General features: G+C 42.7%; 1 pseudogene; it reads left to right on the top strand.

Moving 5' to 3' along the window:
- The first annotated feature begins 3,368 nt into the window (after window positions 1-3,368).
- On the top strand, window positions 3,369-3,554 carry LOC102848495 (annotated as a pseudogene).
- The last annotated feature ends 6,062 nt before the right edge of the window (window positions 3,555-9,616 follow it).

The following is a 9,616-nucleotide window of genomic DNA, read 5'->3' as shown; positions in this document are numbered from 1 at the left end:
GGGTCCTTATGTTAAAGGACATGCATGAATTCAAACCAAAAGGTTGGAGGGTCAGTGTCATCTTGTGACGCCTTCAGAAAAAAGGTCAGGGGACAGACTTCTGAAAAGTCAGCCTCTGAAATCCTAACAGACGAACCGTCAGGTCTACTGCGACACATGGCAGTGGCTGGTGACAGACAGGTCGTGTCAAGTCCACTACAACTCACAAAGACTGGAAGAATAACAGATTGAAACCTTGCTCCCTCCTGCACCAGCCTCATGACCTCTGGAATGCTCAATTCCATTGTTGTGGTCAATGTAAACACATCTCCTTGAGGGTCTTCTTCCCTTTGATGGACCTTCTTTCCCAGCATGACGTCTTTTTCCAAGGACTGAGCCCTCAAGGTTATATGCCCAAAGTGTGTGATAGGTCACCATGAATTAGAATCTACTTGACTATAACAGATTCTGGAGGAAAGTGCCTAAGAGTCTCATTGATGAAAGCTTGGGAGGTTAATCCTAATTATTGATGAGGCCAGAGATGAGCTAGCACCTACTTTAAATGCTTAATTTGCATGTAGAAAGAGAGTCTCAGCTCCACTCTTAAACACAAGTAATGTGTGTGTTATGAGTGTACCTTTTGTGAATTCTATTCATTTACTGGGTGAACAGAACTCTCTAGCATCTTGCCAAGATCATAACTCTCCAATATATGAGTAGAAAGTAGCTTGCCATTGCCTGGGTGAGTCGCAAGGCTCATATCCTAGGGTCTCCTTGTTCTTCTGACACCCTCTGTGACAGAAACTTTGTTTTCATCCTGGAAGGGTATGTTGATCAAGAGATATTAAAATGACCACAGGGAAGTAGAAACTCCCAAGTCAGTCATTTCAGAAAAGTTCTGCCTCTTTTAACTACACAGGGCAGCTTTGAAATTTCATGGAAATTGTGGGAGATGTAGTAGTATCTGGTGAAATTCTTTCTTTCAGTAATTTCACAAAAAGCTGGACATTTCTGCGCTGACTCTCATCTGAAGTGCTTCAAATGCTGTGCTAATTTTATACATGATGCTGTCTACAAGGTTTCCGCATCCTGCCTACTGTTCCTCCCTGTTTCCAGGTCTCAGGGAGGTGAAACTACTTCTGAAATCTGGGCAGAAAGACTCTTTGTCGTAACTCAGCTCTACTGATGTGGAAGGTGTTGGGATTTTGAGAACGGGTTTTTATAGTTTGCTGTTCTGTGATAGCTTTCTAGAAAGGCAGGCTCACCAGGCGGAAATCGCTCACCCTTTGTCCTTCTGTGGTACACTCTACGGATGGAGCCATAGAATGGACCCAAAGTAAGACTGTGGAAGATCAGGGACAGCCTCTGGTGAGGTAGTTGAAGTTTAACAAAGGCAAAAGGGATGGCAATCCAATAGCCTATAAGGAAGCCTTGGTGATTTGTGGGGGAATTCTCACCTCGGGCAGGAATCTGGGCTTGATTCCTGGCCAGAGCGCTTCCTGTGCAAAGACCACTTGTCACCAGTGGAAGATTCCACGTAACTTAGAGGCTCAGTGGATTTCAGTAGAGTTTCCAGATCAAGGTTGACTAGGAAGGAAGTTCTGGCTATCTGCTTCTGAAAAACAGGATAACTAGTAAAATGTGTATGGGGATTCAGGGGAGGAAGGGGTGGGAAAAGAGGGGTGAGAATGGCCAGGAGAGAAATCATAGGGTTGTACAATTTGGTGGGTGGAGAAGGGGGTGTAAAGGAAATGAGAAAGACCCGGCAGGGACCTGGAAAGGCAGGGTAATGGTGGGCGTGGTTCAACGGGGATGGATTTTATAACATAATGAATGAGAATGATTGTATGAAACATAATGTGAATAAAGGATAATGTGAAATGCAATGTAAATGAACTTTATATGCAAGCCAATTTAAAATTAATAAAAAATATTCTGTGGAGAAAATAAGAACATATAATAAAGACAAGGAGAAAGCATGTTGCTGAGACAGGGGAGATATACTGGATAAAAAGAAATTCAAGAACAATCTTGAGCTTTAATAAGCTTAAATAAATCCATAGATGTTTTCTATGTTGTTGTTCTTATGCGTTGTCAAGTTGCCTGTGATCCGCAGCAATCCTATGTACAGCGACTCTGAACCCTGCTCTGTCCTGAGCCAGGCTCACTGACTCCAACACAACAACTCCCATTGCCCCAGTTGCTTTATCAATCCATCTCCTCCCGGGTCTGTCTTCCTCTCCTGCATTGTCCCTCCACCCTTATGAGTATGATGTCCTTCTCCAAGGACTGGTCTCTTCTGGCCACGTGCCCATAAAAATGAAAAGAAAAAAAAAAAAGAAACATAGAAGTCCAAGGTGCAGTGGATCATGGGATAGCAAAGGACTGGACAGCATAGGTTTTCCTGAATTAGGCTCTGACCTAAAGGGAGAGAACAACAGTGGGGAAGCATCACATGCTGCTGCTTTTTTAATTTTTCTTTTAATTTTTTTATTATTAATTTTAATGAAAGTTTACAGAGACTGAGGATTTCCATTCATTCATTGTTGCACTTTTCTCCCTGCCCACCCCACCCTCCCCCCAATTAGCTCTTCTTTTTGAAAAGTAAAAGAAAAATTCTTTCATTGCTATACAATCCCTCTCCCCCAAGTCCACTCCACTATGCAGCCTTCATTCTGGACTCCTATCATGACAATAATTCCTAATCACATATCCCTTTTAAACAGTTTTCTCCCTCATCTCTTTCAATGCAGTATACATTATTGAACCCATCTTTCTCAGTCTCCCTCCAACCCCAATGTCAGTCCTGTTTTACAACAGTGGCACCATGCAGTATTTGTCCTTTTGTGACTGAGATATTTCACTCAGCATAGTGTCCTCCAGGATCACCCATTTTAAATACTATTGCATGAGTTCCTTGTTTTTCACTATATCTATGGATGCAATCATTGGAGAAGTTCAATATTGGCAGTCAAAACTATGCCAGGGGATGTGGGTCAGACAATCAATTACTCATGTGCACGTTCAAATTGAGGCAGAAGAAAATGAAAACAAGACCATGAGAACCAAAATATGATCTTGAATTTATTCCACCTTTTAAAAATTATCTTAAGAATAGGTTTAAAGCATTGAACACCAATGATTGATCAGGTGGGTTGTGGGATGATATCAAGAATAGCATCCATGAAAAAGGCAAAAGGTCATTCCAAAAAACAGGAGAGAAAAACAAAGCTGAAATGGACCTTTGAAGAGACTCTGAAAATGGTACTAGAAAATCAAGAATCGAAAACGAAGGGAAAACATTCCAAAGTAAAAGAGCTGAACATTGAGTTTCAGGGAACCGTTGATTTTCCTAGTCACTCTCTCCCAGGCTCTATCTGGTGGTTGGGATGGTCTGTGGAAATCAGAGAGAACTTGCCTGACAGAAAAACATGAAGAAAACCTAGGAGATTAGCAAAGGAAAAAGAAAAGAGGACAGCTTGACTGCCTCTCAGAGAAGGTAGAGGGATTCTGAGATCATGCAACAAAAGAAGAAGGCAGCTAAGGAGAAGTCTTTGCAGACCAGAGAAAAATGAAGACTAGCTAATTTGGAAAAGCTGGGTTCTACTGCCAAGTAGGTGTGTCATACACTCTGAGATCAAGACTTTGTTGAGTGATCGAACAGTCATTATATATGTCATCATTTACCCTTATAAAACAGTCTATTTTAAACTTTAAAAAAAAAGAGCTGAGCAGAAGATTTCAAAGGGCAGCTTGAGAAGACAAAAGTATTATAATGGAATGTGGAGAGAGCTAGAATTGGAACTAGAAGCTAGAATTGAGCACTCTGCATTTCTCAATCTGAGAGAACTGAAAAACAAATTTAAACCTCAAGTCACTATATTGAAAGATGATATGGGCAATATATTAAAGGACACAGGGTGCATCAAAAGAAGATGTGGAGAATAAACAGTGCCACTGTACTGAGAAAAAAAAATAGATGACTAACACTGAAAAATTTCCAGAAGTACCATATGAACAGGAGCCAATGGTAATGGAGGAGGAAGGGGAAGCTGCATAGAAGGCATTGGCAAAAGATAAGGCCCCAGGAGTTGATGGGATGCCAGTTGACTAGTTTTAATTAACAGATGTAACTCTGGATGTGCTCATCATTCTATGCCAGGGAATTTGAAGGGCAGCTATCTGGCCAACGGATTGGAAGAGGTCCATATTTGTTCTCATTCCCAAGAAAGGTGATCCAGCAGAATGTGGAAACTGTTGAACAGTATCATTAATATCACATGCAAGCAAAAATATTGCTGAAGATCCTTAAAAATGGCTAGAACAGTACATAGATAGGAAATTGTCAGAAGTTCAAGTAGGATTTAGAGCAGTACATAGTAGGGAATTGTCAGAAGTTCAAGCTGGATTTAGAACAGTCCATAGACAGGGAATTGTCAGAAGTTCAAGCTGGATTTAGAACAGTCCATAGACAGGGAATTGTCAGAAGTTCAAGCCACATTTAGAAGAGGTCCAGGAACATCATTGCTGATGTCAGCTGGATTCTGGCTGTAAGTAAAAAATACCAGATGAATATCTATGTATGCTTTACTGACTATGCACAGGCACTTGGCTGTGTGGATCATAACAAATTATGGCTGACATTAACAATAATGGGAATCCCAGAGCACTTGATTGTTCTCATGAGAAACCTAAACTTAGACCAAGAGACTATTTTGTGAACTGAGTAAGGGAACATTGCTGTTGTTATTATGTGCCATCGAGTCGTTTGTGACTCATAACGATCCTGTGTACAAGAGCTCTAAACACTGTTGTATCCTGTGGTAACCTCGCCATCTCAAACACATTTATTCCCACCGCTCCAGTCACAGAATCGATCCATCTCATCGAAGGTCTTCCTCTCCTTCACCATCCCTCCACTCTCCCAAACATGACGTCCCTCTCCAAGGACCAGTCCCTCCTTGCAACATGCCTGAAGTATGTCAGATGAAGCTTCAGAATCCTTGACTCCAAGGAGCATTCTGGCTTCACCCTCTCCAGGACAAACCTGTTTGTTCTCCTAGCAGTCCATGGTATATTCAACACTCTTCTCCAGCATCACAGCTCTAAGGCATCAATTCTCTTTCTGTCAGCCCTATTCACTGTCCAACTCTCTGATGCATAGCACATAATTGCAAAGACGATAGCCCGTATCAGGCACTCAGTCTCCAGCCTGACGTCCTTGGTCTTCAGTACTCTTGATAGGTCCCTCACAGCTGACTTTCCCAATGCAATCTGTCTCTTGATTTCCTGGCTGCTGTTACCAAGAGTGTTGATTGTGGAGCCAAGCAAACTAAAACTGTTAACTATCTCAATCTCTTCACTTTCCATACTGATGCTGCCAATTGGCCCAGTGGTGAGAATCTTTGTTTTCTTGATGTTGAGCTTCAATCCATATAGGAGGCTGCAGTCCTTGACCTTCTGCAGCAAGCGCCTCAGGTCCTCCTCAGTTTCAGCAAGCAGGGTTGTGTCATCTGCATAACACAGGTTGATGATGACTCTTCCACCAATCCTGATGCCACATTCCTCCTCGTACAGTCCAGCGTCTTGGATGATCTGTTCTGCATACAAATTGAAAAGGTATGGAGACAGAATACATCCCTGACAGACTCCCTTCTTAATTTTGAACCATGTAGTGTCTCCTTGCTCTGCTCTGACAATTGCCTCTTGGTCCAAGTATAGGTTTCTCATCAGCACAATCAAATGCTCTGGGATTCCCATTCTTCTCAGAGTCAGCCACAGCTTCTTGTGATCCACACAGTCAAAAGCCTTTGCATAGTCAATGAAGCACAGATATACATTCTTCTGGCATTCTTTGTTTTCTGCCAAGATCCATCTAACATTAGCTATAATGTCCCTAGTACCACAACCTCTTCTAAATCCAGCCTGCACATCTGGTAGTTCCCTGTTGACATAGTGTTCCAAAGGTTTTTGGATAATTTTCAGCAGAATCTTGCTTGCATGTGATATTAATGATATTGTTCGATAATTCCTGCACTCCGTTGGGTCACCTTTCTTTGGAATGGGAACAAATATTGATCTTTTCCAGTCAGTGGGCCAGCTGGCTGTTCACCAGATTTCTTGGCACAACTTAGTGAGCACATCCAGGGCCGTGTCTGTCTATTGAAATATGTCAATTGGTATGCCATCAACTCCTGGGTCCTTGTTTTTTGCCAATTCCTTTAGAACAATTTGAACTTCCTCCTTTATCACCCATACGCTCTTTCTCATATGCCATTTCATGAAATTCTTCTGTGTCAGTCAATTCCTTTTGATACAGTGTCTCTGTGTATTCCTTCCATCTTCTCGGATACTTCCTGGATCATTTAACATTCTATCCAAAGTATCCTTAAGTATTGCCACCTGTGGCTTGAATTACATGCTTTAAAATTAAGAAGGGAGAGCATCAGGGTTGTGTTCTCCCTCTCTCCCAACTAAATCTGTATGCTGAGCAAATGATTCAAGAACCTGGAATCTATGAAGAAGAATGTGGCATCAAGATCTGAGGCATAACCTGTGTTAATGCAGATAACACGACCTTGCTTGCTGAAAATGAGGAGATTTTGAAGCACTTGTTGCAGAGGATCAAAGAAGATAGCTTTCAAAATGGAGTGCATCTCAATGTCAAGAAAACAAAGATTCTTCCTGCTGGACTGATAGGCAATGTCACGATAGATGGAGAAAGATTGAAACAGTCAATAATTTAATCTTCCCTAGATGTACAATTAATACCCTTGATATCAGCAGTCATGAAATCAGGAGACATATTTCACTGGGAAAGTCTGCAGTTAGTGTCCTCTCCAAATTTTTGAGGAGTAATTATATCAATTTGGAGATTAAGATGTATCTGATTTAGGCCATGGTCTTTCAAATCACTTGCTATACATCTGAGAATTGGACAATGAATAAGGATGACAGAAGAATTAATGCCTCTGAACTATGGTGTTGGAGAATAGTGCTGAACATGTCAAGGGCTACCAAAAGAACAAATATGTCTTGGAGAGAGTGTACCCAGGGAACTCTTTGGAGGCAAAGGTGATAAAACTTAGTCTTGCATACTTTGGCATATTGGTAGGAGGGCTATTTCTTGGAGAGGGACATGATGCTCAGAAGGTAGAGGGTCAACATAGGAGAGGAAGACCTTCAACCAGGTGGATTGACACAGTGACTGCTGCAATGGGCTCTAGTGTGTCAGGAAGTGTGAGGATGGCACAGGATAAGGTTCAGATTTGTTGTTCATAGGGTCACTAAGGGTTATATTCAATTCAACAGCACCTAACAGCAGCAGCAACAACAACAACAACAACAACAACATTTAGTTCTGGGTGTTACCCAGTGAACATGATACTCCGAGCCTCTCAGTCAGCTCCCTGGCATGTGTCTGAATGCTGCAGCTAGCAGATCTCTTGACCCGGTTATAACTTGAACCTAGGTATAAATTATTCTAAAATGTCTGCTCCCCCCCAAGGCACACACACGCACACTCAAACAATAAATGAATCAACAACAACAACACCAGTTCTCCCAGAAGGTTGTTGCTGTGTACCATCAAGTCGGAAAGGACCAATAGCTGACCCTCCAGCAGGCTGACAGCACAATTCCTTACCATCAAGCCATCTGAGTAGAGCTTTCTGAATAGTAATGAAGAAAGTGAAAACCCTTGTTGTTGCTGTCCGTTTGCCAGCAACAAACAGCAACACCCTAATGGGGGTAAGCACGAGGGAGACACACTACTTTGGGAGCCATTCAGAGAGTCAATCCAGCTCAACTTTATTGGAGCTGCAGCACACTTATATACAAGTAAGTAAACAGGAAGACCGGATATGGTGGGCTTGCAGATGTAGGAGAACCTCAGCCTCATGAAGACTACTCCCAGTTCAGCAGATGCGGCAGCCGTCTTCCCAGGTGGCGAGCTTTCTCAAGCTGGTACAGCCAACACAGGGGAGCTTTCTCTACCTCGTATTAAAGGCCATTGGGAGACTTGCTCTTATCTGGAACTAGGAGATCTGTTCTGGCCAGAGGCCCTCCCTTCCTCCCCAACATTCTCCAACAACTTGTAGTTGCTTAAAGGCTCCCGCTTGAGGCATTCACATCTGATCCCAGATTCCTCAGGGCACATTAGTTAAAAGACTTGATACACCAAGGAAGAAGTTTATCTTTTGCTTTTCAAGGAGAGGAGTGAACTGGGGGGGAGGGGGTTAAAAAAAAAGTGCAACAATGAATGAATGAAAACCCAAAATCTCTCTAAATGTTCATTAAAATTAATAAAATAAAATTTTTTTTTAAAAAGACTTGACTACTAATCCTGTAGTCAGTGGTTTGAAGGCAGCAGAACTCAGCTAATCTATGGGAGAAAGATGTGTAGTGTTTCCCTAGATGCTACCGATGTAGAGACCCTAGAGGGGCAGCTCCACGCTGTTTTATGGTGATCCTATTGGAAGCAATCAAGTCACTACTGATTTGTCGTGACTGTAGACTGTGCTGCCAACATGGAGGTTGATGATTTGAGTCTAGTAACTGCTCATCAGGAGGAGCTCTCCTTTCCTGCCCTTTACAGCCTCTGAAGCCAGCTGACCGGCCAGCTGGAGTAGTTCTGACTTGATAGCACCCAACCACAGCAGCATCTATGTACACCTGATCAAAGCCCTGACTGATCCTGTGTCGTCCTGCCCACACCCCACATGCATACCCCACCCATTGTGGCAGTCACTGTACCAATCCATCCTCTTGAGGGTCTTCTTTCACTGACCTCCCGCTTTCCCAAACGTCATGTCTTTCTCCAGGGACGGACTCATCCTGATAACATGCCCAGAGTCTGAGAGCTGAAGGTTCACTGTCATCAGTAGACTGGTTTGAGAAAGGCGCTACGAGCAGTTGGTGACAGGCGGCTACACTGAAGGTCGGTGGTTCAGACATTTCCAGTATTAAAACAGAAGGAAAGCCTAGCAGCCTCCTTCCATAAAGGTTGTTTTGTTGTTAGGTGCTGTTGAACTGACTAGAACTCACAGTGACTCTAACAGATGTGAACGCTGCCCTGCCCAGTGCCGTCCTCACAGTCTCTACTGTACTCAAGTTCATTGTTAAAATCATTGTGTCGATTCAGCCAACTGAAGGTCTTCCTTTCTTTAGCTGAACCTTCACCGTTTCTGATATGGTGTCTTTTCCCACACATTGGCCACTCCTGACAACATGCCAAGTATATGAGATGGAGTTTCACCATCTTTTCTTCTAAGGAACACCCTCTTCACACTTCCTCCAAGACAGGTGTGTTTGTTCTTTTGGTCGTCCATGGTGTATTCAGTACTCTTCAACAATATCACCATTCAAAGGTGCCAGTTCATCTTTGGTCACCCTTATTCGTTGTCCACCTTTCAGACCACTGTCAAGAACATCCCATAGAATGTGGTATCACATGGGGTGACCAAAAGTTGGATCCGAAACAGACTTGAATTTTCAGTTGTTTTTGGGGAGAAACTGAGGAACATAATCACATCCCTTATAAGTTATTGCACAAATAAGGGTAGACAAAGCTTAGAAAAGGATTTACGTATCATAGCTCCTGATAGAATCTGTCCTTTCACTTTCTGTGTCTATTGCA

Source organism: Elephantulus edwardii, unplaced genomic scaffold (assembly GCF_000299155.1).
Source record: "Elephantulus edwardii isolate Elephantulus edwardi_28Jun2011 unplaced genomic scaffold, EleEdw1.0 scaffold00035, whole genome shotgun sequence".
NCBI classification, from domain to species: Eukaryota; Metazoa; Chordata; class Mammalia; order Macroscelidea; family Macroscelididae; genus Elephantulus; species Elephantulus edwardii.
This window is presented reverse-complemented; position numbering and strand designations above follow the sequence as displayed.